We start from the raw sequence: 11,586 nt of genomic DNA, 5'->3' as shown, positions 1-11,586 counted from the left end.
AGGTAAAAAAGGATCAATGGCATAGGCCTCTATTCACACATCACTTTCAGCCTTATAATTATTGACCTTTTCTTTCACACTGGAAAGAGTATACTAATGTGAAAATGCAAGACATATTCTGGACTTGAAATCTGCAATCTGTGGTCATAGAATTTAGTTCTAGTAAGTGACATGAACCAAGAAGCAAATGTAGCTTTATGCAACTTTGTGTTGCTTGGCCTTTTAGGAACCCAGGTTTTCAGTGGGATTAGAGGTAACTAGTCAATCTGGATTCATGTGCTGCAGAGGGAGGGGCACTTGCATTGGGTTTTTGATCAGCCTTGATTATCAAAGATAGGCAAGGACATTTTAGTCACCTGGCAACTTAGCATCCTTGTTCTACTAACATCACATATGGAAATGATATTTTCAAGAGATGACACCTGAAAGAGAGACACCCAATTATAAAACACAGATGTGGAGAACAAACCTATGGACACCAAAGGGGGAAACCTGGAGGAGGATTGGTGGGATGAATTGGGAGATTGGGGTTGACATATATCTGCTAATATGTATAAAGTAGATAACTAACAAAAGTTTTATTTTCAAAAAAATAATATAAGATAAATAACAAGTGTATATATTTTCTCAGTTTTGGAGTCATCTTATCCTAAAACTGACTAAAAATTAAAATAACTATCAGCATTCTTATCAACATGTTCAGTCCCCAATATCCATGCATATCCTTCTGAGTTGATTAAATTGCCTAGAAATTCTTTCCTGTTTTTTGAGGATCTTAAGTATATAAGCAGAGTAGAAACCATCAATTGAAAATATATCAGTTGAAAACATTGATTGAAACTACGAATATTTCAGAAGTATATATTCCAGTTGAATTTTTTCAGATATTCATCAATTTGCTATTCCACGAAAATTGTTCTTTAAAAATATATTTTTGCTTTTTGTGAAATTTTACAATTTGTATTCATCCATTTACTTTTATATTTTTTAATAAATATTTTTCAAGCACTTTCTATCTGCTAAACATTCTAGAGATGGACTTTTGCCTTCATAGACACTTGGTAGAGGTTACAAACATTAATTACTCTACAATCACATAAATGTAAAGGTGCAAATGTGACAATTGCTTTGAAGATAATTAATTTCACTGAGAACTTTTACCAAATAAGGATAGTCATATAAAATATTATCCCAAATTAGAAGGAGTGGTAGTTAGTTAATAAAATGTATTTATAAATTTAGAAAACATCATAAAGAAACTTTGCATAGAAGTTATTGAATAAACTATTAATGACGATCACTCCAGAATAGGCAGAAAAAAAGATTAAAGATGAGCTAACAAGATAGATAAGGTGATTTTAGAATATCACATGTAATTTATACTTTTCAACTTGCTATGTTACTACATTATTTTGCTCTTTAAAATATTTATTTCATTCAGAGGTATTTTCTCGATGTATATATGTGTTGTGTGCATGAGTAAGTATATGTGTATATACATACACATGAATGTAGAAACACATCTCACACACACACATAAATACATATGTATACATATATATATATTCCTGAATTTTTAAGCAAATTTTACATAATATAGTTAATAGTAGTCCATGATTTTGCATCCACTGCAAAAATTTTATGACATAAGTCACATTCAGAAACGAAACTACAGTGAATAAAATTTGTAACTTCCATTTGGATTCAGTTTAAGTTTTGGCTTAATAATATAATTGTGTGTAGGAGGATCAACAGTAAAATTACATTTGCCAATAAAATCAGGCATTTTATTACAGCATAGTATGAAACCACTAAAGATTTCAAAGATATCATTTTTTATATTTTATCTACAACTACATACATATATCACTGCCACCTCAGTATCTATAAAGTTTAAAAATAAATTTGAACGTTGAGATCTCTTTCAATAGCTAGGTGCTTTCTGTTTTATCTGTCTTGGAATTGTGCAGAATTATTGGATGCAATTATTGGCAGATATATCAATTGCAAATTATTTTATGCTCCAGGCAAACTTGAACAGTCAAATAATTTTGATCATTCAATAAATTTTCAAACATTTATCTTTCTCTTTGTAAATATAAGTGTGTTATTTATATGTTTGATATTTAGGGGGTTATAGCCATTTTGACTCCTCTTTAACCATTTCTACCTTTTATTATTCTCCACAACCTGGTGTTACGTAGGCCATGGAGCCCTTTCCAGATACTACTATTGGAGATAATTTGCCTTTCTTTTAAGGCCTATTACAATTAATAACTCAATAACTCTCATGGTACTTACTTTACTCCATTTTGTAAACTTTGTGTTTATTGTTCACACCTCATTAAAAGATGTTTTTTTTTTCTTTACCTGTTCACTCATCAAAAGGTCTCAGTAGTGTTTTGGACCAAGTGTTGAAAGCATATTCACTGAAATATATTAAAGTGCAGTCTAAAACCCAGTATGGTATACTTTATATTAAGCTGCCTCTGATTTCACAGAATGAAATTACAATATGACATTAGTGTATAATAATGCTCATAGAATGTAGGATCTAATACAAACTGAAACAGTGAACAAGCCTTTAGTAAAGACTAACAAACTTCCAAGAACAGTTAAATAATCTGGGCTTGGCTGCATGGGAAATTAGCCTGCTAGATGGTCTCAAGGAAACTCACTTTCTTGCCCTTTGTGTAACTCCCTCTCAAGTTGAACAGGACAAACATTTGTAACCAATAAGATACTACAGACATGACAGAGCATGAAGTTATAAAAAACTGTCAAAAAAAGACCATATGGATTCTGTATTCTCTCTTTGGGTTGTTTGTTCTGGGGGAAGCAGCCCTATGGAGAGTGCCAATATTTCAAAGCAGGTAAGATTCAGTCCTAAAATAGCACTGATAAAATTGACTTAAGTGTTTCAAGGTAGAAAAAGAAAATCAAAATAATTACATGTGCCTACAATATATAATTAGTTCCCTAAAGGCAAAACTATTTGTTTAATCTTATGTAAATATTTTCCCCATTAATCCAAGTATTCTTTTGCAACCATAAGTACAAATTTCAAGCATTCAGGTATTTAGTAAAATATAAATGTCAAAATGAATGTTTGAGTTCTATATGATTTCAGAAATATGAGATATACATATATGCTGGAAATAGTGAAAATCCATTAGAAAGATGAATTTTTGCTGAGAAATCTTGTGATAAGAGAGAATAGGATCCAGATTTATATTTCATAAATAGTTATTTGTTTTGTAATCAAGAATAATAACTGCTTGTATGAGAGAAAGAGGATTCCAAAGTGTGTGTTCAAAAATAGTGGAGAAACAAGATGGAAAAGGTGATGTGAAGTAAGGATTTAGAAAGTGCTAAATAACAGTTTAGGTATTTTATCTTATACTCAATAAAGAGCTGAACATTTCTCATCAGGAGAGTTATTTGATAAAAGGGAAATTTTAAAGGCATCAGTGCAGATACACTTGTGAATGCACAGAGAAAATTAAATTGGAGAAAATAAACATAAATGTGTATGCAAAACATATTTTACCTGATGTATATAAAATAAAGGACTCAACTGAGAAAGAAGGAAGTGGAAAGTAAATGATGACTGATGAATGAATTAGTAATTCAGTAAATAATTAAATGGCCTAATAAAGAAATAAGCAAATTGTGTTGTCATCACTGAGTGATGCATTCTTGGGCATGCAAAAAATATATCTCCTCACCACTTACATACTTCAAAACAGGAGATTCACTCCTAAAATAGCATTGATAAAATTGACTTAGCTCAAGATAGAAACAGAAAATGAAAATAATTATATGTGCCTATGATATATAATTTGTTTCTAAAGGCAAAACTGCTGAATCAAATGTAAAGATTTTTCCCATCAATTCAAGTATTCTGTTGCAATGATAAGTACAAATTTCAAATGTGTCTACAATGGAAAATATCTTTTTGTGTCATGGCATCACCAACATGTCACATATTATCTATTTACCAGTTGGAAATTAATGACTCCACAGAACAAAACTCAATCGTACATTGCCATTTATTTTATTTAGCTACCAGCCTCTACATGTGTAAACCTACAAAGTGATAAAATATTCTGCTCTTAATCATTGTAAAAAGACAAGGATCAATATATTTCACTGAACAAAAGAACTAGAAATTCTAACAGTCCTTTTTTCTAAGATATTTATGTTTTCTGTAATGTTATTCCTAGTAAAATGAAAGCACTTTACAATTTTTCCAGATATTGTTAAAGATGGAATTGTAATTTTCAGCTTACCTAGTCTTATTAGTTCAAGATTAATTTTGAATATGAGGAGGTTTGACCCACCAGGGACTGTCTCTGATGTTTCTTTCTTTTATGGTTTCTTCTATGTTAGGTCTATATATCACCAGACACTGAGATTAGTACAAAGAGTCTCAAGTAATATTACTTATTGTATGCAAAGAGTTATTCCCAGAGAGTTCTTTGGGCAACTCTGGTGTCCCAAAGACGTGTAAAGGAGATATAATTGGTATGGAATTGTTTTACCAATTAATAATGAGACTGTCATGGTCACAGCTGGCAATATCCTTAATTAAAATGTTTTGATAGTTCAAATTAAATACCTCCCATAAATACTTAGCTAAATAAATGATTGTTTACCTTTTCAGTGAGTCAGGTCTCAGATTCCTATATACAGCAAATGGAAAATTATAAATGTAGCTAAGTCATTTGTTTCTCTATTTGCCAAATAACTTAACTTGCACAAAAATGGTGGTTCTCTCTGACTTTGTCAGAACTGACCCAGAAATGTCACACAAACCTCTATTCTCATGCATATCTGTCCCACAAGGCAAAAAATGAAAGTAAAATAAATAAAATAGAGAGAAATAGAAAATATGAGAATTTTAAACAAAATATATATATACTGATGTTTAAATTTTAAAGCTATCTCTGTCAGAATTTTCCTCATAAATTTCTACAAAGAAGTATAATGTTTATTTAATATGAAGAGCTATGTAGCTTCAAACCCTTACTCTCCTCTACCTCTACTTTTGTTTGCATATATTAAAAGACTTTGTTTAATATGTTCACTCTATTTAATTTTCATATTAACTGCTCCAAGCACAAATCTTAAAAATATTTCCCTTCATTTTTATAGATGGATGTACTAAACAACATTTTGGGGAAGACTTAGCTGATAGAATCTAAGAGCCTAAACTTGAACCAACATTTTTGATTCCAAATAATGATGCATGTTTAAGCACAAGGAGAAAGGGAGTTAATAAATGGAGATATTATATATAATCTTGAATAGATATCATTTGGTTGCTATGTTGCAAATATTCTGTATTTATTACTGTTTTAAGCTCTTTATTGGAGTATAATTGCTTCCCCCTGTTATGCCAGTTTCTGCTGTGCAACAAAGTGAATCAACTGTATTTATACATATATCACCATAACCCCTCCCTCCTGTGGCTCCCTCCCTCCCTCCCTATCCCACCCCTCTAAGTCATTACCCATCATGGAGTTGATCTCCCTGTGTTATGCAGCAGCTTCCCAACTAGCTATCTGTTTCACATTTGGTAGTGTATACATGTCAATGCTACTCTCTCACTTTGTCCCAGTTTCCCCTTCACTCCACAGCCTGTGTGCTCAAAAGTCCATTCTCTACATCTGTATTTTAATATCACTTATAAAACAAAGAACTTGTCATTCCTAGTAGTTCAGCTTAGTTTTGGAAGACAGATGTCTGTTCATTTTCTATTAACTTCATACGTTTTTCTTCTAAATACTAATTCACCTATGTCTCATCACTTCCAGTTCTGGTTATATATGCCAGGGGAACTCTGATCTGTAAAAGGACATCTTCTTGGAAGTTGATCGATGACTTCTTCATTTGTGTAATGAGGAACCATGGACAAACTAGGTCACTGGTATAAAAATCAATAAATGAAATATAGCAGGTACATACCATAGAATGCCATGCAGGGCTTAGAAGCAAAGGGATAGATATGTGAAAACCAGTTTCTAAGATGGTTCTCAGTAACCTCTGTCTCCTGGTATTTATGTCCTTGTGTGATCTCTTCCTCTTCAGTGGGGGTGGGGGTGAATTTAGTAAATGGCTTCTATGGCTTCTAACAAATAGATCATGGCTTCTGCCTTAGGGTGTGTCTCTTTCTCACTCCCTCTGGGGAGTGCCATGTTGTAACTAACCACAGGGAGAGGCCTACCTAGCAAGGAACTGGTGCCTCTCCAGAAGCCAATGAGAACTTGAGAACTGTCAACAGCTCCATGTGAGCTTGAAATTTGATCTGAGGTCTACCAAGAGCTATGCGAGTGAGCTTGGAATAGAAATTCTCCCAGTCTAGTTTTGCAATGACTGTAACGTAGGACATCATCTGGATTGCAGCCTCCTGAGAAACCTAAGTCACATCTTGATTCTCAATTCACAGAAATGTAAGATAACAGATATTTTAAATTTGGGAGGTTAATTTGTTACAGTGGAGTCAATAGCTGTGTACATACACTGTACAATTTACCAAATTGGAGAAACTTGTATACTTTGTGGATGTTGGTGTTAGTGAGTTTTTTTTGTTTGTTTGTTTGTGTGTTTGTTTTTGTCTACTGATTCACTACTATTACACATATGACAATTAGGAAAAAAACTGATATATATATATATTTTTTAGTGTAAATAACAATAAAAATATATCATGGATGTCTTCTAAGAAAAGTGAGGCTTGAACTGAATATTGATTTAACCTTGATCAAATATCTGAGGGATTAAATATGCTCATATATTATTTTTTGGTGGAGACAGTTGGAAAAATGTATTTTACATTCTACCACTAAGGACTTTATAATCAATAAAAGTGGCAGAGAGGGAGACAAACAACTATTAAAATGTACAAAAATATTGGTGTTACATAAAAGTACAAGCATTTTTTCTCAAGAAACTGAGAACTTCTTAGGGTTGATACAAATAAAATCCAAATTGATATATGTTATAAAGGTAATTTTTATTAGAAAGATGGTTCAAGAAAACATAAAGATGAAATGAGCTTATAATAAAGTGAATGAGAAATGAGAGCTGCTTTGATAAAATCAGGACATAGATATTAATGAACAGTGAAAGATAGTTGGAATTAGAAGGGTGTTCCATTTCTCCTCTATGCTAAGTTCATTTTTTTTTTTTTTTTACTGATTCTAGAAGTGCGCTATAGAGAAACAGCATGGCAGAGGTTACATTATTAGCTCTGCATAGCATGAGCCCAAATTAAAGAGGTTTTTTTTTTTTTTAAGAGCTAGAAAATATTTTGCTAAAGATTATTATATGTAAAGTAAAGGAAAGCTTTGTCATTTTTGTGACTGATAGAGCTGCCAGAAACCTCATTTTGTTTTGGGGGTAAGTCTATGGTGTGTGTGTGTGTGTGTGTGTGTGTGAGTACACGTGTGCCTGTTCCTGTGTGTGTATTTGTAGTCAGATGGGTTGTTTTACAGAAAAGAAGTGAAAAATCACAAACTGCAGAAACATTTTTGTCCTTGTATCTAACACTTCTATACATTAACTTAGAACACAAACAAGCAAAATAAAACCTTGCTAAGACATCACTATTTTTTACTGGTTACATGTTATGGATTTATATTAATACTCCTCTTTTCCTGGAGGAGATATTGATGGAGAATAAAATAATACAAATAAAATGATAATAAAGCACATGTTTAGCCAAAAATATAGATAAATGTTGTAACTATTGTTGGAGGGAGGCAATGTCATCAACATAGACATTTTCTGCATAATATTAAGAGATCAAAGATTGTCAAAGTACTATAAAAAGACCAAGCAGAAGTGATAAATCCAGATCTTCTAAGCATATGCCAGATGATTTACTTAGTTAAAGAGATTATAAACCACTTCAACAACATCAAAGATTATGACTAGGGCAACTGACCTAGTCAATGCAGCAAAGATGACAAGTTGGAAAGCTAAGAGATAAGTTGATCAATAATGAATCAAGTGAGGTGCCAGCAAATTAAAAGAGTTACTGTGGTCCAGTCAGGTCCTACCTGAGACCATCAAAAACTAGTCCAGGGGCTTCCCTGGTAGCACAGTGGCTAAGAATCTGCCTGCCAGTGCAGTGGACACAGGTTCGATCCCTGGGCTGGGAAGATCCACATGCCGCAGAGCAACTAAGCCCATGTGCCACAACTTCTGATCCTGCACTCTAGAGCCCTCAAGCCACAGCTACTGAGCCCACACACCACAACTACTGAAGGCTGAGTGCCTAGAGCCTGTGCTCTGCAACAAGAGAAACCATTGCAATAAGCCCGCGCACCACATTGAAGAGTAGTCCCCTTTTGCAGCAACTAGTGAAGGCCTGCATGCAGCAACGAAGACCCAACACAGCCAATAAATAAAAATTAATCAATTAATTAATTTAAAGAAAAACCACAAGACACTAGTCCAGTGGAACCAACACAAAGCGATGTTAGAAATAGGATAGCCTTTTGAACAAAGCACCTTCCTTTACTGCCTAATCTGGCATGTTAATTCACCTAGTTATAAAGGAACACACCTGTATAATGGATAAAATCTATTTAAATGACTGGTGATTGGCTCTCGAGCATTTTAAAAACAAAACCTGAATCCAGTGTGCCTTAACCTAAGATATAAGGATATCTGTGGCTGACAGATGTCATGTGTAAAGCAAATTCTAAGAATTTTTAAATAGAGGATTTGCATTTCAATAGTATTCGTGCATATTGTAAATAATGTGTATTACTACCTTATACATAAGTAGTACTTTACTTGTATTGACTCTCTTTGCTCTCAGATTTTATGATGTTTGGCCATAATAATTTTTTAGGGAAACTTAAAATTTTAATGCAATGTTCCTCACATTGGTATTCATACAGCCTTGGAAGTCTATAAATATAGTCTCAGAAGTTTATAATTTCTCAAGTTTGAGAAACTCACAATTAGACCTATTAAAAGGAAATGTTAAAGAAGCTGACTGTACTTTAGGAACAACCATCAAAATCTGTCTGTGAGTTTGTTCTGTGAACATAACCACAATCACCTCTGATAGGATCATGGACTGTCAAGTGTGAGGAGGTTTTTCTGTTAACCTTAGAATAAAAGCTGAACACACAGGAATAGAAAATCACTTACACAATTTTCAGTATTCCAGCCTCCAAGCCTGGCTCTACCTGAACAATTCTTCCAGCTATCTGATATAGACCTAAAAAAATTCCTTTTCTTCCATGAAGTGTGCCGTAACAAAATCATCACCATGGAGTAATTTCTTTCTCCTTTTAACTTAAAACAACTGTAACCCATATTCTTTTGGAAATTATATCCTTGGTTTTCTAACCTAGAAATAAGGCTAGTTATAGTTTCTGTATCCCCCAAAGCAAACCATGAAGCAAGTAGGTGACTGCAAGTAGAATATTTGTCAGTAATCCTATGAAGCACAAGGATGAGAATAGGGTAGAGACAGCTGGAATATAATAAAATGTGCATTATCTAAAAGGTTACCATGATAGGAAAATAGACCTTAGTCACCCTTGGGAATTCTTAGAGATAAATTAGACCTATCTGTAAAACATGATTCATAGTTATCTCAAGCAAAGGCAAGAGAGCTGAGGTATTTCTCCACATCCCCTTCTCTCATTAATAGACATCTTCTTCTGGAGACGGTTGCTCTCCAACATTTCAGATTTGTTCTGCTAAATGGACAAACTTGCAGCCTTGTGAAAAGATTAGCCCTCAAGCAGATTCTCAGGTTGTTACTGGAAGCAATCCTGGGCACTGTTGTCTAGAGGATATGAATAGGACATGCATTGTGCCCATACAATAACTCACATTGATAATAAGACACAGTAGTTTACTAACTATAGGTTTTGACTAATGTTCAATTTGTATGTTTTGTCCCTTCACTAGATTAAAACAGTCTTCCCCAGGAATGCATGACATTGCTTATTATGAGTTATATATGCACAATAAAATGAAGAGTACTTAAAAATATATTAGAGAAAAGAATAAGAAACACAACACATTTTCATTTCATTAATAAATATTATTACGAGTAAATATAAAACCATTTTGTAAGAACACTGATAAGTTAAAAGGTACAAAGAAACTTCAGTAGAATATCTGCCCAAAGAATGGAAGTTGTCACATATATATCTATATCTACATATCAACATTATGTGTATACACATGCAAACACATACACACACAGACATAAAATCTAACATGGAATAATGATGGCATTGTATTCTAAACTGAGTAGTAAGATTTATTTAAACAGATACACCCAAAATCAAGCAATAAAATAAACAAAATATATTTGCCAATAATAGTACAAAGGAATTGAGTGGACATAGTACAGAATTTAGCTGAGGGAATTTCATCATTTTAACTAAAAACTGCAGAAACAAATGAAGAGAACAAAAAATTTTAAATAAGAAGGTTAATATAATAAATTTAAAATATATATTTGCTTTTCTTCTCTTGTCTTTGTTAAAAACCATAAAATCATATAAAGTAATAAAGTGATGCTTATAACAATATATTGTTTGCATGTACACATATATATGCAACACACATGTACATATATATGTACAATATAATATATATAACAATAATTCCCCCCAAAAAAGAGAATGAATAGCACAGTTTATCATTCATTTTTCTCACTGGAATTAATATAAATCTGAACTAGATTCTATGTTAGGATGTATATGTTAAGTCCTAGAGCAATCACTATCACTGAGGAAACAACTCAAAATATATATAGTAAAATATCATAAACTTAAAATATCTTTAGAAAATATTCACTTAATGGAAAATAATAGAGTAAGGAGAAATACAGGAACATAATAACATAGGATATATAGAGAAAACAAAAAGCAAACTGTAAAGCCAGCCATGTCAATAATAGAATTATATATAGATAGATTTAAACACTCAAAGTCTATGTGACTTTTTGTATGGCTGAATAAAAAACAGATCAAAATATATGCTGTCTATAGGACACCATTTTACATTTAAAGATACAGATAGATTAAAATAACAGGATAGAAATAGTGCAAAAAACAACCATAATTTCTACTGGAGTGGCTATACAGTATCAGATAAAAATTTCACAGCAAAAATATGTATTAGAGATAAAGAGGTCATGCTTTATAATGAGGAAAAGGTCAATTTATCAGGAAGATATAACAATCATAAATATACAAAGTTGCAAAGAGATCATCAAAATAAATGAAGCAAAAACTGACAGAAAATGAAAGCAAAAATAGACAATTCAATAATGATAGCTACAGACTTAAATACCTCACTATCAACAATGGGTAGAAAAAATAGACAAACCATCAACAAGAAAATAGAAGACTTGACATGCCAACCAATAAAAGCAGGCTATAAATTATTCTCCAGTATACATAGACCATTGTTCAGGATAGAGCATATACTAGGATATAAAGCAAAGGATATTCTCTGAACACAATGCAATGATATTAGAAAGCAGTAACAAAAATAATGTGGGAAATTCAAAACTATGTGAAAATAAAAAAAAAACAT

This window comes from Hippopotamus amphibius, chromosome 7, assembly GCF_030028045.1.
Source record: "Hippopotamus amphibius kiboko isolate mHipAmp2 chromosome 7, mHipAmp2.hap2, whole genome shotgun sequence".
Taxonomy (NCBI): domain Eukaryota; kingdom Metazoa; phylum Chordata; class Mammalia; order Artiodactyla; family Hippopotamidae; genus Hippopotamus; species Hippopotamus amphibius.
This window is presented reverse-complemented; position numbering follows the sequence as displayed.